This window comes from Caretta caretta, chromosome 2, assembly GCF_965140235.1.
Source record: "Caretta caretta isolate rCarCar2 chromosome 2, rCarCar1.hap1, whole genome shotgun sequence".
In the NCBI taxonomy this organism is placed as follows: Eukaryota; Metazoa; Chordata; order Testudines; family Cheloniidae; genus Caretta; species Caretta caretta.
The window spans coordinates 111,118,567-111,145,836 of NC_134207.1; the positions used below are offsets into that span (position 1 = coordinate 111,118,567).

At 43.3% G+C, this 27,270-nt stretch overlaps 1 long non-coding RNA gene across 2 annotated transcripts in view; it reads right to left on the reverse strand.

Moving 5' to 3' along the window:
- LOC125630966 (uncharacterized) overlaps positions 1-27,270 on the reverse strand; it is a 97,415-nt gene that overhangs the window by 47,621 nt on the left and 22,524 nt on the right. The window contains exons 3-6 of one of the 2 annotated variants that reach the window (XR_012666733.1): positions 19,716-19,844; positions 16,299-16,561; positions 8,717-8,812; positions 172-242 (exon numbers count right to left, since the gene is read on the reverse strand). This is a non-coding gene — a long non-coding RNA (uncharacterized LOC125630966). The remainder of the gene's footprint in view (positions 1-171; positions 243-8,716; positions 8,813-16,298; positions 16,562-19,715; positions 19,845-27,270) is intronic. The other variant, XR_007354838.2, reaches the window with a different exon arrangement.

Consider the following 27,270-nt stretch of genomic DNA (forward strand, 5'->3'; position numbering starts at 1 on the left):
ATATTTCATATTACAGCACCAAGTGTGAACTAATTCTCCAGACCACCTAACTAGAGAGAGAAGTGAAGTGCAGTGCTTTTGGCCAAGACAACAGAAACACTTGACCTAAATAATCTTGTGCTGCTCCAGTAACAAAATTCACTCAGTGTACTCATATTTTTCATGTCTTACCTGTGACAGGGTGGTCTTGTGTTGACATGTTGGCCCGCGTCATAAAGCCTGTGGGGATACTGCTTCAATACCTGCAACACATAGAAGCGTTAGAGGGTGAAATTCTATATACCAAAATTGACAAGGTGTCCAGAGATGGCAAGCCAATTGCAGCAAGGTGCACAATTAAAATTGGCAATGCTTATACAGAATATATAAATGTATCTGGAGTCAAATAAACGCTCTTTGAATTTTGGTGTTTTGGAAAGTGTAGTGTCATCGCGATGCTTTGATAGGTAAGCATGGCATAGATCCATGCTGTTCTAACTGCTCCATGCAGCTCTATGCAGTGTTGTTGCAATGTTGGATATGAGAGAGACAAGGTGGGTGAGGTAATCCCTTTCATTGGACCAACTTCGTTGGTGAGAGACAAGCTTTCGAGCTATACAGAGCTCTTCTTCAGGTCTGGGGAGTGTATCATTCTGAGTACATCTCCCAGACCTGAGAAGAGCTCTCAGTAAGCTCAAAAGCTTGTCCCTCTCACCAGTAGAAGTTGGTCCAATAAAAGATATTACCTTATCCACCTTTCAGGGCAGCGGAAGCTTCCTAACGGGGAGGTGGGGGGGTGTCACCGATGCCTGAACTATGGCACCATGACCCCTCCATGCTGCCCCTTCCCCCAAGCCCCCACCCTCATTCCACCTCTTCCCCCGAGGCCCCACTTCTCTTCTCCCCAAGACCCTGCCCCTCCACTCCGTTGCTCGTCCTTACAGCCAGTAAAAAGTGGGAGCGCCCCTGCCACCTTGTCTCTCCCATCTAGCTTTCCCTTTCCTGTTACCTATGCTAAGGGTGAGGTGATTTTGTGAGGAAGACAAATATTCACAAGAAGCTAAGACCAGTACGCCCTTTACATTTGTGGGCTGAGACACATTGCTATGCGGAGGCAAAAAGCTTTTACATCTCACCAGTTCTGCCGTCCTTCTTCCCTACTCCATGATAGGTACCTCCTTTATGTTCACAGGTATAGCTTTTCAAATCATGTTATCACTTTGCTAATGTGAACCTAAACCCTTCAGTTCAGTATAGTAGGATGGCTGGTTATGCTCTTTTATTGTACTTTATCTTTTTTATTCATGCCTTTTTTCTATATATTCTTTACCACTTCACATTATTTCAAGTTGCTTTTACTGCTTTTTGCTGTTGTGGTGGTGGTGGAGTTTTTTGTCACAATGGTATATACCCTGAACTAATAATATCTTATTTGATTCCTTTCAGGTTAAGTATTTCTATGTTCGAAGCAATAAGCAATTAAAGACCTATGCTCTTCATCTTATGTCTCCATTCAAGTGCCTAATAAGACAAACAGAAGCCCGGCTATAATAAAGAATTTAAAGAGATTAAGCCCATCACATGCCCTGCTGAGTGCATTTCTTCCTATCAAGTATTTTACTTTAATTGAAAAACTTGTACCCTGTATCCATGTTTGACTCATCCTTTACAATTACTCTGTTCTTGTCAAACCTGAAAAGTGAGAGGGAAATTCTGGGTTTGTTTCCTGTTTTAAACACATTATTTCCACAGATCTTGATGTTCATTTGTTGCAATATTCTAGGGAAGGGAGAAAGTCACGCCTTGTCTATACTAGAGTTTTGTTGACAAAAGGCAGCTTTCATCGACAAAACAGTGGAGGTGTACACACAATAATGCTCCTTCCTCTGAAAATATTCTCCTGCTTTGCTAACAAAGTAAAACCACCTTGACAAGAGGCGTAGAACTTTTTGCAGCAAACTTAGGTCGACAAAATGTCAGTGTAGATACTGCACTTGGTTGTAAATGGCCTCCAGGAGGTGTCCCACAATGTCCATCATGATGGCTCAGCCCTCCCCCTTTAAAGGGATTTTCTGAAATTCCACTTCCTGTTTGCTTGGTGTGGACTGCCCACATAGCATCTTCCCAGCTGACCATGGTGGCTCCATGCAGAAAACACTGTCCCGCTTGGAGCACACCTGAGTTGTTAGATCTGCTGGCTCTGTGGGAAGATGAGGCTGTGTAGTCCCAGCTCCGTTCCATCCATAGGAACTTTGTTGCCTACGGTCAGATTTCTTGTGGCATGTTGGATGATGTCTATGAATGGGACACACGTCAGTGCCATGTGAAGATAAAGAAGCTGAGACAGGTGTACCAGAAGGCAGGGGAGTCAAACCGCCGCTCTTTGGTGCTGTGCCAAAGACCTGCTGCTTCTATAAGGAGCTGAATGCCATCCTCAGCGGTGACCCCACCTCCACAGCCAAGCGCCCTGTGGATAATTCAGGGTGGCTGGAGACAGGAGACAGTGGAATCAACCCTGAGGACAAAGAGGTGGATAAGGAGGTTGAGTTGGAGAGGAGATGGGACAGGCAACAGGGTCATCTGGTACCGTGGTGAGTCAGGTTCTCTTCTCGACCCAGGAGGGTTCAAGCCAGTTCCAGCACTCCAACTCTGGCATGCATGATGCAGGAGAGGGGAGCCCAGATAAGTAATCTTTTTGAGTTGATGCTGGTTCATAAGTAGAGCTGTCCTTTGTTTTGTTATGTGCTAGAATTGGGTTAAGGGATAGAAGTGTACAAGACTAGCTGTGCATTCCCCTGTGCAGCTATGCAGTGGGGCGGAATAGTGCGTTAATGTGCAGCAAGATTTCACGGGAATCCTCTGGAGAAATCTCTAAGAAACTTTCCTGGAGGTACTCACCAATCCTCTGCTGAAAGTTCCTTGGGAAAGCGGCTTTGTTCCTTCCCCCATTGTAGGAAACTTTCCCCCTCCAATTGGCAATCACTTGTGCAGGCACCAAAGCGGCACACAGGCAAACAAAATAGGGACCCAGTCTGAAGCCACATGCATGCAGGGATGCGCCCTTGCATCCTTGCTTACCCTCAGGAGTGAGATATCAGCTTCAATGACACCTGTCTGTGGAAAATGGTGGCAGAATTTATAATTTTGCCCCGAGTTGTTTGCAGTGATCCCCTTAGAAAACCACCAAGACCCTTTCCCCCATCTTGAGTGCACCCCCGCCCAGAGCCAAACTCATGTTTAGGGAATTGGCTGATCTGTGTGCTTGCCAATGGACAGTGAGAAAGAGGTGTATTTTACTATAATGATTCAATGCTGAGTGCACTAACGATCATGCATCTGTTTATTGTTTCTTGTGCTTCTGCAGATGTGACCTTCAGGGGAAGCCCCTACACACCAGATAAGGAAGTGACTGAAGAGGAGCAAAGAAGACATGTTTCAAGAGGTGTTCCAATTCTCAGATGCCAAAAAACAAGAACACAGGGTGGGGGGATAGACTGTAAATGAAAATCATAAAATAGATAGGCAGAAGAGGAAGGAGTGAATTTTAGTGGGCCAGGAGCAGATGACAAAAGTGATGGAGGAGCAAACAGAGAGGTTGAAGTCTCTAATTGCACTGCAGGCAGAACACACGCATGCTCAGTCGCCCATGAAGCCTATACAGAACTGATTTTCATGCCCTCCCCAAACTCCTCCCACGCATTCCTTGCATCTTCCCAGCCTGTCGCAGTACCCCCATTCACTCCTCCCCTTTTCACAGCTTACAAAATGATACCTTAAGTTACACACAGCTATGAGAGTCTCCTTCAGGAGATGGCCTTTTCCACCAAGCATTTTCTGTGTGTTGTTAATTTGTATTTAGTAACATACTCTCTAAAAAATAATCCATCTTCATTTGTCTCCCACACATGGTGGTTGCTGCTGGAGTTAATACACAATGGCAACTGGAACATTTGTTGACTACAAATCACGGTCGGGAAGCAGTCATCAAAATTTTCATGCAAGGCGGCAAGTTAGAGCATGGCAGAGTGCTGTATAGAAAGACACATTGCTGGAGCTCATTTTCAAAATGGTGCCTCAAAGCCTCCCTGATTCAAATACCCCCCCCACACACCCCATTGTGCCCGTCTAATACCCCAGGTATCTGGCTGCTCAAAATCAGCCACCAGGCTATCTGACTCCACTCTCCACCTCAGGGAAAACTTTTCACACTTAGTTTCACAAACATAATGGAACACACAGCAAACTTCTATGACCATGGGAATATTTTCCTCATTTAGGTCTAATGTGTCATAAAGGCAGCGCCAACGTGCTTTTCATCTGCCACAGGCACATTCTATGGTCATTCTGCACCTATTCAGCTTATTGTTGAAGTGCTCCTTGCTGCTGTCCAGGTTTCTCGTGTAGGGCTTCATGAGCCATGGGATAAAGGGATATGCTGCAGCTCCCAGGATTACTATGGGCATTTCAACATCCCCCACTGGAATCTTCTGGTCTGGAAAGAAAGTCCCTGCTTTCTGTACAGGACAGTGTTCCTGAAGATGCATGCATCTTGCACCTTCCCTGACCACCTCGTGTTCATGTCAGTGAAACGACCACGGTGATCCACAAGCGCCTGCAAAAACATAGAGAAATAACCCCTTTCTATTGATGTACTTCTTCACAAAACAGTCCAGGACCAAAATTGGGATATGCATGCCACCTATTGCCCCGCCACATGTAGGGAATCCCAATGCCGCAAAGCAATCCACTATTTCATGCACATTTCCAAGGGTCACAGTCCTTTGTAGTAGGAGGCAATTAATGGCCCTGCACACTTGCGTTAACGCAGCCCCAACAGTGGACTTCCCGACTCCAAACTGATTTGTGACTGAATGGTAACAGTCTGGAGTTGCCAGCTTCCATACAGTGATCGTCATGCACTTTTCCACCAAGAGGGCACCTCTCATTTTGGTGTCCTTGCACTGTAGTGCTGGGGCAAGCTCCACACACACTCCCAGGAAGGCGGCTTTCCACATCTGAAAGTTCTGCAGCCAGACCTGCATAACAATGCGATCCCACCACTGAGTACTTGTTTCTCAAGCCCAATAGCGACAGTCCACTGTGTGCAGCTACTCCTTGAATGGCAAAAGTAATCTGGTGTTGTTTGTTTTCCTGGCACAGAGCAGGCCAGGCACCTCTGATTCCTGTTCAGCTTGGATGCTTGTGATATACTGCATGAATACATAGCAGCTGGTCATAACAGTGATCACAACAGCAGACAGCAGTGGAGGATCCAACCTTTCACTCAGAGATGGCGGGCGCACAGTAAACAGGGGCCATTGAAAATGCTGTGAAATGCAGTCCATGGAATGATGGGACAGAAAAACCTGCATCATGGGATGTTGAGCCCTCAGGCATGATGCACTTTGATCCATTGCGCCTTCCCACAACACCTAGCTGCAGAAGGTGGCGACTAGCACAGTGGGATAGCTACCCACAGTTCACGGTTCTCACTACTGATGCTAGAGCACCGACCGTGGATGTGCTCTGCTGACAGAAGGAGCATTGTGTGAACATGCACAAGCAATGTAATTATAGCGATTTTTAATCGTCAGCGTCACTTGCTATAGTGTAGACAAGACATTCGTTTCTCACTAGTTATGTCCATGTAGCACAAAGAGCACAGACTTTTGAAGTGATGTGCAAAGCAAAAAGGTAGCCATGTTGCTGTGCCAAGTATCATGTACAAAGCAGGATGTGTAGGACTTTCAGTTGAGAAATAAGGTGTTTTAACTCACCTTTTAAAACACCTGTTTCTTCTCTGTGATATTATTATTAACTATTTGTATTCCTGTAGTGCGTAGAGGCCCCAGACAGAATCAAAATCACATTGTACTAGGTTTTGTACGACAACATTAGAAGCCATGGTCCCTGTCCTGAAGAGCCGGCAGTCTAAAAAAACCCAAGAAGGAATACCAGGGCAGAAAGGAGTAGAATGGATATCAGAATGATGCTAGGCACAGAACTTAATCATTCCTTTTTTTGTGGTAAGCAAATTGTCCCCAACTTCTGCTCAGCAAAAGTATTGGTAGTTTTAGTATAATTTCCTTCAACATTAACTGTTACCCCAGCTTAATTTTTATATATATAAATTTTCAATGAGACTTCTGATATTTGTGATGTCTCAGTCTGGGATATTGCCACTGAACTGGGAAGTACCAAGAGGATTCCACAGAAGAATGTGAAAATAAATCAGTAAACATGTTTTCCAAAAGCCAGTACAAATTTATTTCTGTGCTGAGTACTCTCTCACACACAGAGTGGGGATATTCATAATAGAAATCTAGGTTTAACTTCAGTGTTGCTTTGTAGTTCATCTTTGACTGTCATCAGATGTCAACACAAGAATCATTTTTAAAGCTGAATCAGTACAAATGCTTCACAAGCAGAACATAAGCCCCACATTAGGCTCATTGGGAAGAAACCGTGATATCAGTTGTGAAATTTTATGAAAGGGCAAGTCAGGATAATACTTACAAAGTTTACAAGAAGTTGTCAAGGAAGTAAGCAAAAGGAAAGAGGGCTGATAACATTCTCTTCAGATGTGCTTTCTTAGCAAAACCTATGGGAGATGTCCTTAACATGTATTTACTTATTTGGCTTAAAATATTTATACTTTTTCACAAGCAATTTAGCAGCAGATGAGATTCCCTCCCTAACACTTGCACAAGTCAGGGAGGTTTTAGCTTTATTTCCAGATGACAGGCTTGGCCTGGCCCGGGGACAAGGCAGAAGTAATGCAATGTTGTTATTGTTACTAAATTGTCCCAAGGAAAGTTTGAGCAGGCTTGTCTTTAAAGCATTCATTTCTAATAACTTGGCAACAAATCTTATTCCTGTCTTTGACTGCCTGCTCCCCCTGCTTCCTCTCACCCTCACTTGTTACAGGCTCCCTGTTGATTTACAACAGAACTTTGACATTTGATCTGTTACTTAATAAGGGCTTAGGCCATTGCTTGTCTAAGAAAAGGGGGAATACAATTATGTGGACTAAAATGATATAGCTCTGTTAGAGTGGAGACAGCAGAAACGGATTTCAAAGTCCAAAGAGAAAAATTATACCGTCAGAAGGCTCTTTGTATTCCACTGGCATAAATCTCCTTTCTGTGGTTCCTTACACTAGTTCTAATTATTGGAAGCCCATATATCATATGAGCTTCAAATAATTAGAACTAAAGCAAAGAAATACAGAAGAGGTGAGGAAGAAAAGGAGGGGCTCATCAAAATAATACAACAGGAGCACATGCTGCAGGTCATTCTGCTGATACTTCTGAAGCAGATAGCCTGTATTTAGTTATCTCTGTGTTGCTATATCTGCCCTACATAAATCCTATAGTTCAAATCCTTTAGCTTTATCATTTGTAGTACAATAGCACCCAAGTCCTTCAACAGTGAATCGAAAATGTGAAGTTTTTTTTTAAAAAAAAAACAACCCACTCTCAAGGAAGGAAATCCAAAATGAAATAAATAATTCTCCCCATCAGACTTGTGATTACTCCCTGAGGCTCCAATTCAGAAAATCCCAATTCAGGGACTGTGCTTAACGTTAAGCATGGGTTTAAGCAGTGGTGTCGTGGTTTAAAAAAAAAAAAAAAGTGGATAAACGAACCTAAACTCTATATTCTCCAAATGAGAAGTGGGTAAACTCCATTTATCCATGTTTGCCCTTGACTAGACTACTATGCTGAAGTCTCTCTGAAGTCAATGGGACTAAGTATGATCTTAAGTCAGGGGAGGGCAAACTACAGCCCACAGGCCGGATCCAGCCTGTCAGGGCTTTCAATCCGACCCGCGGGATTTCGAGCCCCATGGCGCAGCAGGGCTAAGGCAGGCTCCCTGCCTGCCCTGGCCCCTGCACCGCTCCCGGAACTGGCCAGCATCATCTGGCAGTGGCTCCTGGGGGTCGGGTGGAGCAGGCGGCTCCACCACATGCAGCCCTCGCCTGTGGGTACCACCCCCACAGCTCCCATTGGCTGCAGTTCCCCATTCCCAGCCAATGGGAGCTGCGGGGGATGGTGCCTCCAGGAGAGGGCAGTGCACGGAGCCCTCTTCTCCTTCCCCCCACCCCCAGGGGCCACAGGGACATGGTGCCAGCCAGGCCAGGGCAGGGAGCCTGCCTTATCCCCGCCATGCCACAGGGCTGGCAATCCCGCGGGCCAGATTAAAAGCCCTGACGGGACGGATACGGCCTGCAGGCCGTAGTTTTCCCTCCCCTACTGTAGACATTAGCCTAGGTAATCTATCTCCTTGTGAGGCACTAGTGAGGTCAACAGAAGAATTCGTTCACCAACCTTGCTTTGTTTATACAGGGGATTAGGTTGAGAGAGCTATGTCTCTCAGGGGGTGGATTTTTCACACCCCTGAGAGAGGTAGCTATGCTGATGTAAATTCCCAGTGTAGATCAACCCTCAGTGAAAACCTCTCTTTAATGTGCAGTAGCAGTAAGAAAGAACAAACAAACAAACAAAAACATTCAGTTGTGTAAGGAATGGGATGGTGAAAAATATAGAAAAATACTGTAGCTCTATTATATGAATTAATTATATGCCCTCATCTAGGATACTATGTTCAGTTTTGGTCTCCCTATCTGAGGGTCATAGCAGAGCCCCATGCTGTACATTTCATCTAGGCCCTCCCAGCACTTTGACCTCCCATTCCTAAGGTTCCCAGGCTCACTACTTTTCCCCCCATTTCTCACCCACTTAGACTTCTGCTTCCATCCCTCCGTCCTCAGCTTCTCCTCCACCCCGTTGAGCTCTCTTTTCTCCTTTCCATCCTAGCACCATGAAATGACCTGTGAGATAAAAATAATACTGTGTAATACTTCATATAATAGACACGTCTGGACAGGCTCTTGCAGGAGACACTGTGGTCTTGCATCTGTGGATTAAAAAGATCACATTTTATACAAAGTTTCTAATGACTAATTTCAACAGCAAGTCTTCACTTCTACACTCATAATTAAATGGCTAATGTTCCCCCTTAAACTACCTTGGTCCCAACAAAAGAAACAAAGGAAATCACAATTCTTCAGCTACAAACCAGCTCGTTAAAGCAAAGCAAAGAGTTGTGCAATTAACCCCACAAAACCTGAAATTTCACAGTGATGTCTAACACTCCTGGTTGACAAAGGCAGGCTTTAAATCGCACTTCTGTTTATTGGCACAGCAGTCTCAGTTAAAGTCAGGGTGTCACACCAGATTTAAGCCATAACTGTCTATTTCCTTGTTTTTGTGAGCTGAAAGTCGGCTCCTTATTGTGATTTAAATTGGTCCATTGGGTACTCTGGGATGCAAGTTCCATTAAGCTGTGAAACAAAGAATATGATTGCTTTCAAGCACAAATACCTGCATATTTCCCTATTATTGTAAGTAATTCAGCAAGAGCTTTCGATAATGTTTTATTAAATGTGCTATTGACGTGCATTTTATAGCTTCCTTTGGAGCTCTCTCACAAGCTGGTGGCTTTTTTGTCCTTAAGTTGCAAATGGTAGCTGCATGTTCACTCAAGACTGTTTTCTGACAGGGTTCTCTTATTCTGCCTTTCTTGGATACACTTTTGCCTTGCATGTGTACCAGAAGTAGTTGCCAGTTTTATGGAATTTTACAATGTAATTCCAGCAAGTCCAGCAAACAAAACAAAACATTTCTTAAAGTGAAGGTAGTGCTAGTGTAAGCCAGAGTTAACTTTATTTTTTCCCCCCCCAGGGAATTGAGGAGCAGGGACCTTCTAACACCACTCTTCTCCAAGTCCTTGATTCACCAAGGTTCTTGGCATGTGCCTAAATTCAAGCACAGGTAGTCTCATTTAAGTAAAGGTCACATAAAAAAAAAGGGTGTAATTAGGAGGTGTCCAGAGAGAGGGCATCTTCAGGCCCTGATTGATGAACATACCTATGCATGTGCCTCATTCTAGTGAAGTCAACGTGGGTATGTGTTCACTGCAGAGTCACTTGAGTTATTTAGGGCAGGTCTACTCTATAAACTTACATTGGTATATCGATGTCGTTCAGGGATGTGATAAATCCACACCTCTGAGAGATGTAATTATACTAACCTAAGCCCGTATAGATAGTGCTATGTCGATGTGAGGGCTTCTCCTGTTGACTTAGCTACTGACTCTCACAGAGGTACATACCAGAGAGTACTTACGCCTTCCCGTGGCCGCAGGTAGTGTCTTTACTGAAGTGCTACAGAAACGCAGCTGCACCAGTGCAGCATTTCAGTGTAGACCTGCCCTTACATTCAAGTTGCTCCTTTCAAGTTAGCCTAGCTCAAGTGAGAGGTCAACCTCAAATAACTCTCAAGCTACTTTGTTTACACTGGCGCTGCACTCACTCAGGAGTGGTGCTAAGACTCCTGGGGACACATCCCATGGTTCTTTGCACTGCAGTCAGCTGCGACACCCTATAAATTCTTTCCAGTATGTTTTGGAAGAACTTATCTGTCCTTTTTGGGTACACAGGAGGAATTGTGGGAAGGCATTGAAGGACTACTGGCACTTGAGTGATACTAGCCTTTGTCCACACTACAAAGTGGCTGTGTTAGCAGCTGAAAAATTGTGCTCACTTGAGTTGTAGCCAATAGCCCCTGATGGGACAGACAACTCGAGTTACAAGTATCACCACACTCAAGTGACAGGGACTCACTTATGTGAAGATGGGACTCGAGTTGGGGCAACACCCCAGTTATAACTCGAGTTAGTTTTGCAGTGAAGAAAAACCCTGAGATTGCCTCTCTAGATAAACTTCCCAGTCACTCTTACCTGGCCAGCAGTATCCCTGATGCTTTCTGTGGGCATCCCACTGGTGAGGCACTCTAAACAGCAAATGGATCCTCTTCAGATAGCTGGGGTAGCATAGAAATTTAGCAGTAGGATATACTCCCCAGTGCTTGTCTAAGTAATAAATTCCATGCATTAAGTGGGTTCTCTGAAGTAGCAGATGCTTCACAGGCAAAATGATATTTCGACATCCGTAATTCTGGCAAGAGATCTGACAGAACTGTAATGTAATTGCACTAAATGATATGGAACAAAATTTTAAATTTGATCACCTAGGTGAGGGTGCCTATTTACATATTTGAGTGCTCAGATTGGTATTTAGGTGCTTAAAATGGGCATTTGAGTGCCTAAATGCCTATTTGAGCATTCAAATTTAGAGTCGGGTGCCTTACTTTAGGCAATCAAGTCTGAAAACTGGACTGAAAAATGACACAGGTGTGTCTCATTTAGAGTAGAGTTATTAGGAATATTTGTTACTTAACAAATTGCTTTACAATTGAAAACTAGGCAGTGACCAAGATTTTAAAGGTGGAAGACAACTGTGATGGTGCAGGAAGATTTTCTTGATAAGATGAGCCACTAGGTGACAATTTGCATAATAATACTGTGGATTGAATATTTGCATGCTGTGTTTTAATTTTCAGTCTTTGGAATGCCTAATATTTATCTGTACCTTTGGGCTGATGCCAGGAAGCCCATCATCCATAAAACTAAGTAGGGGGCTTCCTAAAGTGATCATCCGCTCTGAGGAGGCAGCTGGCCTTTGGCTAGATCTTATAAACATGAATGACAGAAGGAAGATGAAAGAGCAGAAAAGGGCAAAGAAAAAGAAAGACAGATACAGAAACAGAAGAAGAGACAGAAGCAGACTGGGAACGGGATAACAAGGGAAACTAAGGAAGAGGTGAGAAGTAGTGAGTGAAAGCAATACTGCAAGTTGAGATGTAGACAGGTATAAAGAAGGGAGAGAAGCAACTGTGGGGTCTGTGGAGATAAAAATAGTGGCAAAAAGGGGGAAGTAGGGGCGGAGAAAGGAAGATAGCAGAGGAAAGATGGGTTAGATGAAATAGAGGAGAGTAGAAAGAGAAGAGGAGCAGCATCACTTGGGAGGAATAAGGAGCTAATTATCCCCTCATAAATTCATAGCAATATAAAATACCAGTATTTCAGTCAACAAGATTGCCCCAAGTGTTTTCACAAGTAGAAGCCCTCAGAGATAAGAGAGAGAAGAAAACAGGAGAGGAAATAACATGACTGTGTGTTTGAGGTCTGGTTCGTTGTATTTCAAAGTTGATTTATTTATGTATCTAGACTTAAATGTAACATAAAACAATGCCTTTTCTGTGCACTAGGTATCCTTGCCATTGATGAAAGGATTTACTTCAGACAGAGAGGTAGATCGCTCTACATATGGCAAATGGCTCATTTATATTCCTTACATTATATTTATCTACAGCTGCTTAAGAAAACAAATCTCGCATGTTTGCTAGAATTTTCTCTATCATTTCTCAACATGTCTCTGTAAAACAGCTCTAAAGCCTACCTTTTCCCCACATTTTCCTTATTTATACCCCATCTGGGAATCAACCAAGAATCAAAGAGTTATCGCAAAACGCCGTGTCGTGCAGTAGTTATTTGGGCCAATCGTTTTACTCATTCTCTGGATGACTAGTTGGTTCTAACAGAAACAACTAATCCCAGTTAATATTGGCGAGATGTTTGTGTGATATTGCATGACAGCCATGCACAATGCTGCCGTAAGTGATATTGACGGTCTCAGGACGTTTCTGTTCATCTAGGAAGCTACCTAGCCAATTTTTCTATCACCGATAGTATTTAAATAGCGCCAATTGCTGTAGTATCCAAATACTGCGATACCACAGACTTCATTTAGCATAACATGCGTAAATGCACCTCAGTTTAATGCACATTTATGTTATGTCAAGAGTGTGGACAAAAGGGAGTGGATGTGTCACCCCAAAGAGGGAAATTGGAGATTCTCTCAATCCTCCAAAATAGTGAAGTAAATCTTTTAGACCTATACTCTCCAAAACCACAGGAACACCCTTGTGATAGGAAAAAAGCAATAAGGAATCTCTGTAGGTTTCAAATCATGAAGAGCCAGTCAGTCTATTCTCCATGAGATGGAGGTGTGGCAAGGTGAAGGGAAGAGGTAGAGGTTATGAAGCACCACTAATTGTAGAGCCTGAGGGCTTGGCTACACTTGCGAGTTAGAGCGCATTAAAGCATCCCCGGGTACCCTAGCTCAGTACCTGTCCACACTGGCAAGGCACGTAGAGCGCTCTGACCCCACGGCTAGAGCGCTCCTGGTACTCCACCTCGGCGAGAAGATTAATGCTTGTTGCGCGTTGGCTGAAACGCCCAGGCGTCAGTGTGAACGTGGTGTTGCATTACTGCGCTCTGATCAGCCTCCGGAAAGGTCCTATAATCCCCTTAAGTCAAGTGGCCACTCTTCTCATTCTTTTGGAATTGCTGCAGGAATGCGGCTATGCCCTTTGAAAGATCTGTTTCTGACAGCCGGCTGCTTACCTGCTCCGGGACAAAGCAACCATTAGCGTGGAATGCTGTGTGAGAGAGAGAGAGGCTGGGGGGGAAGGGGGTTTTCTGCTATTGTCTGAACTTACAAGACAGCATGCTGACATGCTCTCAGCCCCCCCAAAACGCACTCTCTCTCCCCCCACATACACACAACACACTCCCTGTCACACTCCACCCCACCCCACCCCACCTCATTTGAAAAGCATGTTGCAGCCACTTGCATGCTGGATAGCTACCACAATGTACTGCTCTCTGTGGCCATTGCAAGAGCTGCTGATGTGGCCACGCCAGTGTGCTTGAAGCTGTCAGTGTGGACAGACTGCAACGCTTTCCCTACTGCGCTCTACAAAGGCTGGTTTAACTCAAAGTGCTCTACATCTGCAAGTGTAGCCATGCCCTGAGTAGCTACAGCACTTTTGCTCCCAACTCTGTGGCGTTTCTGTGTAGCCATGAGGGGGGACAGACATAGTTACCATTAGCAGCATTCAATTCCTCACTTTTTAGTAGGTTCAGTCAGTCAGTCAAAAGGGGAGCAAACCAGGAAAAACGGCTGTTCCCTGCCTCTTCCTCTCTTTTCCACCTTCTCCCAGAATCATGGAGCTCCAAATCATATAGTAAGTGCATGAAGGGACCAACAGATTGTCAGAGAGGAGTGAACATGTCACACCTTGGCTCTGCTTCTCCCTTCTTTCGAAACAGTCAGCGGCCTTTCTGCCCTGGTTTACTCTCTTTTGATGTCGTCCAGGCCTCATGTATGGAGAGAGGCCTAGCTTAAGCATTCAATAGGAGACAATGGCCAGAGAGATACTGTAGGTACACCATAGAATCATAGAATATCAGGGTTGGAAGGGACCCCAGAAGGTCATCTAGTCCAACCCCCTGCTCGAAGCAGGACCAATTCCCAGTTAAATCATCCCAGCCAGGGCTTTGTCAAGCCTGACCTTAAAAACCTCTAAGGAAGGAGATTCTACCACCTCCCTAGGTAACGCATTCCAGTGTTTCACCACCCTCCTAGTGAAAAAGTTTTTCCTAATATCCAATCTAAACCTCCCCCACTGCAACTTGAGACCATTACTCCTCGTTCTGTCATCTGCTACCATTGAGAACAGTCTAGAGCCATCCTCTTTGGAACCCCCTTTCATATAGTTGAAAGCAGCTATCAAATCCCCCCTCATTCTTCTCTTCTGCAGGCTAAACAATCCCAGCTCTCTCAGCCTCTCCTCATAACTCATTGTTCCAGGCCCCTAATCATTTTTGTTGCCCTTCGCTGGACTCTCTCCAATTTATCCACATCCTTCTTGAAGTGTGGGGCCCAAAACTGGACACAGTACTCCAGATGAGGCCTCACCAATGTCGAATAGAGGGGGACGATCACGTCCCTCGATCTGCTCGCTATGCCCCTACTTATACATCCCAAAATGCCATTGGCCTTCTTGGCAACAAGGGCACACTGCTGACTCATATCCAGCTTCTCGTCCACTGTCACCCCTAGGTCCTTTTCCGCAGAACTGCTGCCTAGCCATTCGGTCCCTAGTCTGTAGCTGTGCATTGGGTTCTTCCGTCCTAAGTGCAGGACCCTGCACTTATCCTTATTGAACCTCATCAGATTTCTTTTGGCCCAATCCTCCAATTTGTCTAGGTCCTTCTGTATCCTATCCCTCCCCTCCAGCGTATCTACCACTCCTCCCAGTTTAGTATCATCCTCAAATTTGCTGAGAGTGCAATCCACACCATCCTCCAGATCATTTATGAAGATATTGAACAAAACTGGCCCCAGGACCGACCCTTGGGGCACTCCACTTGATACCGGCTGCCAACTAGACATGGAGCCATTGATCACTACCCGTTGAGCCCGACAATCTAGCCAGCTTTCTACCCATTCATAGTGCATTCATCCAGCCCATACTTCCTTAACTTGCTGACAAGAATACTGTGGGAGACCGTGTCAAAAGCTTTGCTAAAGTCAAGAAACAATACATCCACTGCTTTCCCTTCATCCACAGAACCAGTAATCTCATCATAAAAGGCGATTAGATTAGTCAGGCATGACCCTCCCTTGGTGAATCCATGCTGGCTGTTCCTGATCACTTTCCTCTCATGCAAGTGCTTCAGGATTGATTCTTTGAGGACCTGCTCCATGATTTTTCCAGGGACTGAGGTGAGGCTGACTGGCCTGTAGTTCCCAGGATCCTCCTTCTTCCCTTTTTTAAAGATTGGAACTACATTAGCCTTTTTCCAGTCATCCGGGACTTCCCCCGTTCGCCACGAGTTTTCAAAGATAATGGCCAATGGCTCTGCAATCACAGCCGCCAATTCCTTCAGCACTCTCAGATGCAACTCGTCCGGACCCATGGACTTGTGCACGTCCAGCTTTTCTAAATAGTCCCTAACCACCTCTATCTCCACAGAGGGCTGGCCATCTCTTCCCCATTTTGCGATGCCCAGCGCAGCAGTCTGGGAGCTGACCTTGTTAGTGAAAACAGAGGCAAAAAAAGCATTGAGTACATTAGCTTTTTCCACATCCTCTGTCACTAGGTTGCCTCCCTCATTCACCACATCGATTACTACTGATTAATGACAGAAGCAGTGCTGTCAATTCTCATGATTTTGTCATGACTCTCGTGATAATTATTGTTTTCCTTAAAGCCCCAGCTCCTGGAGTCAGGTGGATATGTGATGATCTCAGCCTTCATTCTTCAAGAAAAAATAAGTTTCTAGCCCTCAAGGCTGTGGAGAAATGTGAACCCAGTGCACCCTAAAGGCTCAAAAAGCCGAAGGCAAATAAAAAGAATGCCTAATTATTATTTTTACATCATCTCATGATTTTAAAGCAAATCTCATGATTTCTGGTGAGCCTGACTCATGATTTTTGAGCATCTGGGGTGGGCAATACTGTAGAAGTGACCACCCAAAGGGCAGGATGATACGTTAGCCTTTACCTGCCGGCTGAGCTCCTGCAGCTCCTCAGAACATCCAATTCACTAGACTATACTTCAGGGACGCGCAATGGTACCAGACACAATGAGCTCCAGCAGCAGTACTTCCAGGAGTATTTATGCGAACATCAGCATATGGTAGATATGCAATACCTCAGTGGTGTCTCAGGCTAACAGATACCTCCTGGGCGCAAGCATTCCTCGAATTTTAGCCCATCCATACCACCACAGTCAACATGGTGCCAGCATTTCCTTTGTAATGGTCCCTGTTTGCAGGAATGAAAAAAGTTATGAAAAAAGAAATCTCACTTGGCTGAAATGTGGAATACAGCAAAGTCACAGCAACAGAACGGACATTGTTACAAAAATTGGTTTGGTCATGTTTTTAAAGGTACACAATGGAAGTCAGTTTACAGAGTCCATATGTGCCTGTAGAGCTCAAACCACATTTGATTTAAACACCTACATCTGACAATAATAGTCCATAATATAAAGGATAATACAATTTTTGTGCACCATGATGAAAATGTACTCAAAAACATAACCAAGTGTGCACACAGTTTTCACATGTGGGTACTTAAAGTTCGGTGAAATTGATTTAGCAAGTAGACTTGTAAATGGGCCCTGAAGCACCTGAATATCCACTTACACATCTAAACATGATTTTAGGAATCCAACTCTGGGCTCCCAGCTTTGAAAATTGATCTTTCCCACTTAGTTGAGAACTAGAAAGCAATGTGTTAATGCATTCACCTTTCTATTCTAAAGATCTGTGTTGAATTCTGACCTCGGTCACACACAGAAAGATGAATGGCCTTATCCTACTTTCTTCTGGCCAAAAACCTCACACAAAATCACTATTCATTTTAGAACAACTGGAAGCTTTCACAAGAGAGAGATCTACAACCATCAGAAGGGAGTTGCAGGCCAGGAATGAGGTGCATTGACAGAGCTGTGCAGGGGAAGCATGCATAAACCCTGACACCAACCAGTACTATTAGTCTTTCACTTTCATCAGCTCTCAAATTTGCACAAAAATAATAGAAATTAGTGGCTAATGGAAAGACAAATCAGGCCCATCCAATTAAACTCCCATGTAAAATCTCCACCAGAAAATTGTGAAATATTGGAGTAATTTTTTCACTGAATCAAGACTAACACTTATATCTTTATATTAATTGTCTCCTGCATCCTCGGGTCCTTCTATGAAGAGCACTTTATAAATGTAAATTTGATTGATGGACTGATACATTTATATTGATGAGAACTTAGCAGGAGCTAAGCAGGTTAGTGTTAGTTTACACTACAGTTTTGTCAATAATAATCAGTAAGAGGAGGGATTAATCAGGAACAGGCAAATAGCTACATCCTTATGATCTAAACATATCAATGCTGTCCACTAACCCAGACAACGTGGAAAACATACTTTCAGACCCACAGCTGTAATGTTTTTTCAAGTCCACAGTTAGAATTTTGGTGATGTGTCCTGTGCACCCATCCTTCACCTAGGATTTGCCACGCACATCTTTAACTAAAGCAGCATACATGGCAATTAAGGTATTAGTTTATAGGTGGACAATGGAACTATAAAATTTGCTCTGACCTTGGTGATTTGAATAAAAAAAAACTGGCGATGTGCAACAACAGCCCCTGATATTGCATAACAGCAGAGCTTTTCTCATACCAGGGATGAACAACAGACTTTCTTACAATAGACAAAGTAAAATCAGAGAGCAAACCGTAAGGAATCAGGGCAGATCTACACTGCTGATATGACAGCAGTACAGCCACGGCACTGCAGATGTGCCATTGTAGCCCCATAGTGCAAACACTAGCTAGAGTGATAGAAGGGGGTTTTCTATCACTGTAGTTAATCTACCCCCTCGAGGGAGGCAGCTAGGTCGATAAAATAATTCTTCAGTCGACCTAGTTGTGTCTCTCCCGGAGCTTAGGTTATCTTAACTACATCTCTCAGGGGTGTGAACAGTTTCATTTATTTCACACCCTAACCACAATGATCAGAGCTTTTGGGATGACAAGGATCACAGTGGCTGGATCTACCCTAAACTTTGCTGGGAAGCCTTCCACAAGGCATGGCCACTAATGCTGCTCCACTGGTGATACCAACCTTAGGAGCATAGTGTCAGCAAGCGTACGGACGTTTTCACCACCTCGTTGTCTAGTCTTGCTTAGAACAACTATAAAGAACATGGCAACAATTAGATTTGTAGTTGCCAGAATCCTGCCTATTATTAAATATTTATATTGTGGTTGCTTGTAGAAATACTAGTGCTCCCAATTGTGGCTACCACTAGTAGCATTGCAACAGTTGGCGAGCTCTCAAATAAGCCTAGTCTAGCCAAAGTTATTGGAGCATTGTAAATTACAATCCAGTTTTCAGGCAGTTCAGTCTCCTCAGCACAGATGTTTATCCATCCAAGACATTTATTTTCAAAATTAATTTGGGGCCTAATTCTACACCTGACTTCAGTCAGTGGCAGAAATGCCATTAGCTTAAGTGGCAAGGTAAGACTTTGATCTCTGCAGGCCTCTCACCATGGAGATTTAATTGAGTTCTTGCCGTCTGAAACCAGCAGACTGATTCCTAAACTAAGCCCCCCTCCAAAGACAGGACATTAACTTTCTGCTTTGGTTTAGCCAGTTTCTTTTAGTTGCAAAGAAATAGTACAACCACGGTACCAGCATTGCAAAGAGAACTGTGGGTTCATTTTGTGATGCTTCCTGACTGAGTTGCTACACTCACCAGCAGCTTCTGAGCAAAAGGCAAAAATGGCTATGCCCTGTCTTCTCTAGTGCTCCCACAGTTCCTACCACCGAAAGAGATGGACCGGAGGTAGTGAAATGAAGGCAAAGTTAAAAATAATTCTAGTGCAGATACAGCCTAAGTGACCTTAGCAAGCACTGTCTGTGACTAGATCATCCTCGTACAGTTGTAGCTGTTTTGAACTGTTATATGCTGTCACAGCAGACATAATTTTCCAGCAACGCTCCTGCTAAATGAGTGTCTACGTACTACATTAGCATTCCCAGATGCCCTGCCTTAGCTTAAGAAGCCTGGGGGTAAAAAGACAAGCAGCTCTGGGATGCTCTTATGTTTCCGAGAACCACAGTGCAAATCACCATAATTGTTTGTTAGATGAACAATGATCACTCTAACCTCCTAATTAACATTGTTAAAATTTGTTAACAAAGGAAATTTAGCAATATCTTAATTAGGAAGGATTTCTAATTTGTGATGTAGAGTATGTTAGACAAACAAGGCACCATTCTCCCTTTGTTTTTCAGCTCTGCAGCAGGAGAGATTACATGATATGACACAACATATTCTGCATTTGCCATTTATCATTCTATATCCTTTACACACTTGTGCTGTATAATTAGCGCCTTGGCTAATTTTACCTGTTATTGTTTGCCCTGTAATTTGGAGAGAAAAGGCAGTGTTGATGCTACGTGAATTAGTCTGGGGCAACCAGCTGGCTCTTTGCCACAGGACTGCTGCATACATGTGACTGCGATGAAGTACGTTCACTGCAAAATAAAGAGAAACATTCAGTAGCTTAAAGTAGTTAATTATATGCTATGATATTAGCAGCTTTCTTCAATTTTTTTTTCTAAATACAATACGTGGGCATGTAACCCTTACAGGGCTCTGTTCTACTTCAAAGCCATTGTACATCACTAGAAAAAAAACTACCCTCCCATTATCTATTACTTAATTATTAAAAAGTGTCTACTCTGTTTTTATAAATTATCTATGCGTCAGAGTTGTTGGCATATGAGAGAGACAGACAGACAGACAAACAGATAGACTTGGGAAGGCTACAAAGCCAATTATTCTGGACTGGAGAAAAAAAATCAAGAGTCTAAAGGGACCTAAAATATATGGTCTACAAGACAGTCATTTAAAAAAATTGTTATTGAGATTTTCATTACGAACGGTCTTTCAAAGTGTAACAGTGAAATCAGCGCACTCGTCATTGTTGGCATTCTGCCTGGTGGAAGATTCCAAGCAATTTACACAGCCTTTGAATAGAGCATATTTATGTCATATTGCAAAAGCATGTTTACTAGACAGTTACATGAGATACTGACTACAAAGAACTGTACTGACCTAATTGTTTTGGTGGAACTGACCTCTGTGCAATGATGGTTCCACACCAGGTCACATGCCTCGGTTGTAATGGAATATGCCATACTCCAGTTTAGGCTCTGCTTATTTATGTATATGACTTTAAAGATTACCTGCTTTGGTCCAGTCAGCATAAAACTGGTCAAGGATCACATTCTAAGTCTTATATTGAGATTGCCCTACTCTGGATGATGAATGACCTGCTCCTTTCCTCTGATTACAGGACCTCACAGACCTTTTCATCATACCACCACATTGGGGCAGCTTTTAGTGCTGATCATTTTATTATTCTATATAGAATCCCAAGGAAGAAGCCAGTGTCTTTTAAATACTCGCTTCTGTTTCTTTGAATGTTATTTCTAACCTTTCCTTTTTCATTTTTGGGGGGAGGCTTCAAATCCCTTCCCTTTCGACCCTATCTGAACTAACTCAGTTTTGACTCTCTTTTCTTCTCCATTTATCTTCTTCTTCCAAGATGCCTCACTGTTTGACTTCAGTCATGAATGCTGCTGCTATGTAGATGTCACCAAGTGCTACATCTCTCTCTGTCTCATTCTGTGTACAATATCTCCTTTCCTGGACTATTGCCAGGGACTGGAGAATAAGCTAATATTCACATTTGGATGATATTCATATTCAAGGTCATGAAGTCAAACCCCTCTCCCCCAAATTGCATATAGCAACATTTTTGTCCCTTCCTGTAATTCATCAGAGAAATCACCCCGACTGGGGTGGGGTGTGTGTGTGTGTGTGTGAGAGTGAGAGAGAGACTGACTACCCCTCTCAGTTTCCCTGCATGGACACTCCCTTCCACATTCACCTTCATGAGGGGGTTGGCAAGATAGGTTTTGACTCTTCACAAAACCTCAAGAAAGTTCTTTAGAGAAACAGATGGCCTGACATTTACTCCCCTCCCGTACTGCCATGCACACCCTTATAGCAGTGTGACTGAATACTCCTGGCTGGGAAGCCTATAGTCTTTAACTCAACCTACTAATTCACATGAAAACTATACACTGCTTTGTCTTCACAATGATTTTACCAGCAGTTAGTTAAAATAGCTGGCTGTGGTTTTAAGAATATAGCCATTATTTGTGCTTTTTGATAAGTCATCTTTTTCATTCACTGACTCCTTTGTACTTTTTTAGCTATATCTATAGCTATCTATCTCTCTCTTCATAGTGCAGAACACTTCAAAGTCTTGATAAACTGACCAAAAAAAAAAAAGAAAAAAAAACGGTGTGTTAGCAATCCTGCTGGAAAGCGCTAGTGGAGACAAAACACCTGTCATTTTATCATGAGGTGAAGGTCAACACTATGCTCCTGACCATGGTTGACCGTCTCTGTTTACCTCACAGTGTATCTCTACTAGGATTCTACAGTGGTTTAGTTAGTGCTAGTGTTAGTTAAGCTGTGGTCAACCCTCACATCTTTTTTTGCAGTGAAGACATAGCCAAAGACATGAAAGGTGACTTACGAAGAGTTTTTCAAAAAGACCATGCAAATAAATTTAGAAATAAGTGCTGAATGATTCATGTAACCTAGGTCTGAGCAGCAAACTAATAACTTAAAACTTTTCATTGTGTTTCGTTTTTCAGGCCCTGCGAAGTCCAAATTTTCTTGGGGGACAGTCAGAGACCGTGGAACAAACTCCTGCAGGATCTAAGAAAACTGCAACCACCACCACCTGTGTTTCAAGTGCAAAGCACATGCATTTGACTCTGTCTTTGCTAAGAGACATAACACAGTATACATCTAATATATTTATTTTACAAAAATCTCACAGATTCCCCAGGTAGCAGCAGAAGGGAAAAAGAAAGAACTATGTGTGATGGATGTTAGTCACACTGTTTAAGAGAGTTCCGGAAGCTGCTCAGATCCCACAGAGGCGAGGGCTGAAGAAGAACCTAAATAGAAAAATCTCACCTCTCAATGTGTTTTTGTATTTTTTTTAATATAAAATAATAATACTTTAAACACTTTACAAAATACCATCTTTGGAGGAAAATACCAGAATCCTTCAGACCCGTTCCATCAACCAGCAGGGTTATGAAGTGGGTGAAACTGTCCCGGTATCATGGCTAATGGGGAGCTACATGAGTGTTCTAGAAATTGGGCTAAAGAAACTGGGTTCTCACATTGGGTTAAAGATTTCACAGAACCTGAAGAAGAAAGTAAAAGATTTAAACTTTTCATTTGAAGCCAGATCCAAAGCCCAATGAAGTCAGTGGAAAGACTCACATTGACTTCAGTGAGTTTTCAGTGAGGCCCTTGCTAAATGCCACTTACACTTAGGCCTGGTCTACCCTGGGGGGGGGGGGGCGGATCGATCTAAGATACGCAACTTCAGATGCGAGAATAGCGTAGCTGAAGTCGACGTATCTTAGATCGACTTAGAATCACTTACTTCGCATCCTCGCAGCGCGGGATCGACGGCCGCCGCTCCCCCGTCGGCTCCACTTCTGCCTCTCACCCTGGTGGAGTTCCAGAGTCGACAGCAGAGCGATCAGGGATCGATTTATCATATCTACACTAGACGTGATAAATCAATCCCTGATAGATCGATCACTACCCGCCAATCCCGCGGGTAGTGTAGACCTGGCCTTAGATTGTATGCAGTGTAGCTGTAGCTATGTCAGTCGCAGGACCTATCAGTCCTCATCCTCAAAGGAAACCTGCACACTTGCAAAAGACAAACCTGGAAGCTTACATTCATAACTCTGCTAGACACTAAAAATCATGGACTGAACAGACACTGGATTTATGGTTTATTACAACAATCTGTAATCCACTAACCCCCTCTTTTTGTCCTATGACTGCAGAGGTGTAAAGGGGCCACTCTACCTTGAATGTTCCTTTACAGTATGTGCTAACTGTTTATGCTAACCAATTTGTTCCACCTTGCATTTTGCTGTGAGGCTCTGAGTTCCTGTCCCAGACCTGAAAGAGCTGTGTGGCTTGAAGGTTGGTCTCTCTCACCCACAGAAGTTGGTCCAATAAAAGATATTACCTCACCACCTTGTCACTCATACTTGAGGCACAGGGCACTTATTTCTAATGCTATGCTGGATTTCATTAAATTTCCTTTAACACAGACCTCAACTCCATAGCAGTTTCCAAGCCTAGAAATCTTCAGTTATCCAGGACCCTGGATGTTCTTTTTCCTTCCTCTTCTTCCATGTCTATAAGGCTACCTTTGTGACATGGAAGTTACTAGAAATTCGACATGTCACTAGCCTTCCTTTGATCCATAGTCATGTTGATGTAGACTTGGGAGTTAGACAAGTATGAGTTTGAGCCCTTTCAGCTCTTTCATTATAGCTTCCTTTTCTGCTTCAAGTAGACTCCTCCCTTCAAGGTGTTGTTGGAAACCCATGTTAGGTTAGGAATTACCTTACTTGTCCCTATTGATGTGCTCCACTGTTCACATTTATTACAATCTTATCAAAGGCATCCCCTTGGTGCAGAGCTGTGTTGAGTTGTTGAGCTTCTCAGTTGGAAGCTTTCCCAAAATCTTTCCTCTTATTTTGGATTGTTCTGAAAATGGCAGCCCTAAATACCAGTATTTTAGCCTGGTCTCTGATATAACCACTACCTTTGTATTTATAAATTTGGTCTTTATTCTCTTGTAACCAAATAAAGATTTTTTTATCTTCGCTATCCAATTCAACTTTGTATCTCATTCACAATAACGCACCTGATTTTCAAAGTTCTCCTTTGATTCACTTTATCTTGCCTATTGTATCAGTTATACACCTCTGCCATTATGGCCACCTCCTCATGGCTCTTCTCAAATGGGGCAGTCACTCTTTCAGTTCATCTGTAGTTTCTGGGATCCCTCCTTCTAAGTTACTGTCTCTCTGCTTTTATTTAAATCAGACCTTAAAACTTTCCTTTTCTCACTATCATTTTGATTTTTCTCTGAAGTGTTTGGTGCACAGGTTCTCAAGCTTTCTTCACATCTAACTAGCCTTTGTTTCTTGCTAGGACTCCAGTCTCACCATCTTTTGAAGTCACATACCATTCTCTTTTCGAGTCACTGCAAGAAACTATGGCTGGATTGGGGAGAGGTGCGTAACTTGGAGTACTGGTTTCAGGGTGGGTTCTGCTAGATGGGGCTGGTGCTAAGGTAGGGGACGCTGGGGTGAGTGAAGGCTGCAATGTTGGTGGAAGGCAAGGCTTGCTGAGAGAAGACTGATGCTGTGGGAGGGTTTGGTACTATTGGCTTGGGTTGCTGAAGGTGCTGGCTAATTTGGTGAGGGATAGAAGTGGGTGAGATGTTAAGTTTGAGAACTCCTGCTCTAGATGAAAAACACCCTACACTATAAGAATTAATGGGTTTGCATGATGTAAATTGCATTTCATTTAGATCTGTCAAGCTCTGCAAGCCAGTCTGTGCTCTGGTTCCCAGGAAGGCCTGGAAACTCTATTGCAATGGACACTTGGGGCTTGTCTACACTGGCACTTCACAGCGCTGCAACTTTCTCGCTCAGCCGTGTGAAAAAACACTCCCCCCCCCCAAGTGCAGCAAGTTTCAGCGCTGTAACGCGCCAGTGTAGACAGTGCCCCAGTGCTGGGAGCTGCGCCCCTCGTGGAGCTGGGTTTTTTGGAGCGCTGGGAGAGCTCTCTCCCACCGCTCTGCCGCGACCACACGAGCCACGTTAAAGCACTGCCGCAGCAATGCTTTAGCATTGCCAGCGTAGACTAGCCCTTTGTGCGGCACTCTAGTTACAGTTCTGACGGAGCAAAAAATCCAGAGGAGGAGGATGAAACAAAGACTGTCAGCAAAGACAAGGAATCCATGGCAAAAGTGAAAGGATAGTCCTTCCTCCTGTTGACCTGAGGGTAACGTATTTCTCTGAAACAAAGAACAAGCTCTTTCCAGTTCACCAGCGGTCTCAGCCGCCCTTTCTCTTCTGCAGAGGGATAGAGTTGTGTGCATATATGCAATAAGCTACCATCTTTCAGTGTTTAGGGCATGATTCAGCTCCCACTGAAGTAAATGGAAGCTGCCCCGACCAGCTTTTATGCAGATCAAGTTTAATCAACTGAAACGGATTGCTAAGTGATGGGAAGAAATGAGCCGTGAAAGATGTCAGTCCATGAGGTTTGGGGAAATATTTACATCTACACGAACCCTCGAGAGCACTTCCAAAAATAAGCATTTTCTGATGATGCAGCGACTTTTTCATGAGGAGTAATTTGTAGGTGTTGTTTCAGGGGGGGGAAAAAACCCAACACCACAAATGCAGAAGAAATATTCCTTAGAAAAATAATACATACCCGGCAGTTTACATGTTGAAAAGGTTTGACTGTAAATCCCATTTTTGACATTCATCCCAGAGCTACTTTAAAGGCAACACACAGACTCAAGAGGGAGACAGTAAATGCTAAATCATAATTACCTCATAAAAGGGGAGTCTGTTTCTCTGACGGCCTGAGATCTGGATTTGTTGCTCAAAAATGTCATAAATCTATAGGGTTCTCTCGTTTTATTTAAAGCCAATTAGTGTTTGTACTTTAAAACCAAATTAAACCAAGAAAAAACCCTTCCAAAGTTTGTCTTTAGTATAGTTATGAAACATTGATTTCTCTGCTCTCATTAAAGAGCTGTTCATTATTAGAGGACAGCATGTACTGTGAAGGCAAAAGTCTTACATTAACAGTGAACTATAGAAAATCTCTCCCATTTGGCAGCTTTTGCATTAACATTTCTCCAGCAACGGGATTTCTTTTTAATGCTATCAGTGCTCCACGCATTACTGTACAGAAAAAGAAAATATTTTTCAACACCATCTCGAATTGGTTTTAATATCCCACAGGGTGACATCTGACACTGCACTGAGAGGAGTAACACCTCTCTGGGTAGTCTTTCCAACAGAGCCTGAAAATGAGCAGTCTGTGCCATTAATATGGCCTGTGTAATTAGCAGGAACAATATGACTGACAAAAAAAACCCACAACATTTCCTGAAGCTATTCTGCAACTAAAAGTTACTGTAACCGTTGCAGTCAGCAAAAGGTACACTCACCAGTGAGCCCAAAACGGGTCACAGATTTTAAACGAAGTTTGACAGCATCAAAGGCATAACAGAGACACAAAGCGGGTGAGGTAATATCCTTTTCTGGACCAAGCTTTTGAGCTACACCAAGCTCTTCTTCAGGTCTGGGGCCAACATGGCTACAACATTGCAAACATCAAACATCTGTCTGCCTCAGACACTGTTTCTGATTAAAGCTGGCTATCCAATTATAAAGGAGATTTAAAAAATACTATTTATGTTAAATAGAGGCTTCCCAATGATATTACAATTAAGGTTACAATGAATTTTATAATTTTCCATATACATGGGCTGCATGGAAACACTTTGGAAGTTCCATGGGCGCAAGGATGAGAAGAAAAATTTCCTCATATGGCTAAAAGGCACGAAAATCACATGGGTGCTCAACTTAACACCACTTAGACAGCTAAGTTCTGGGAGCACAAGGAAACATTTCTAGAGGATGCGCATCCACCTATCTTTATGCATCAAAGTGGCCTTAAGTCATTTGTCTAGGTATCTAAATGCCATTTTAGATGTCCAAACGCCTTTTAAAATCTGTCAAATACACACATAGTAGAACAAGTAAAAAGTACATATTCCAAAATATTTTTCAAGGAAAAATGGCTTTTTTGAATGAAAATCAAAAACTGGAAAAAAAAATTGTTTTTTAAATTAAAAAAGCAAATTCTAGGACAAAATGAAAACATTTTGTTACTTTCTATGTTCATGTAAGGTACTTACCATTTTCTGACCAGCTCCAACACACACACACACTTGATATA